The following is a 370-nucleotide window of genomic DNA, read 5'->3' as shown; positions in this document are numbered from 1 at the left end:
CTCTCATTGAGTGTGTTGGTTCTGGAAGATAAGGGAATGAGTTGTGTGCTTCACCACAGTCCTTGTCTTCCTAATTGACTAGCAGGGTCAGGAGCCTGAGATGTACCACTGGGGGACATTCTTTTTTGGCTTACTGGGATTTCCTGTGGTTTCCATGACATGCTCTCTTCCTGGTGTCAACTGGTTGCTTACTCACATGACTGTTCATAGAAGTCTTATTTCTAATAGTCAAAAAGTTGAGAAGAGCAAGACGGTAAGGTGGAGGTGAACAGGGAGTACATCTCTCTCCAAGGATACATCAGGAATACACCTTCAGACACAAGTGCATGCAGAACACCAGCTGAGAGCAGACAAGAGTACCTGAACACCA

Source organism: Bison bison, unplaced genomic scaffold (genome assembly GCF_000754665.1).
Source record: "Bison bison bison isolate TAMUID 2011002044 unplaced genomic scaffold, Bison_UMD1.0 scf7180017864500, whole genome shotgun sequence".
NCBI classification, from domain to species: domain Eukaryota; kingdom Metazoa; phylum Chordata; class Mammalia; order Artiodactyla; family Bovidae; genus Bison; species Bison bison.
This window is presented reverse-complemented; position numbering follows the sequence as displayed.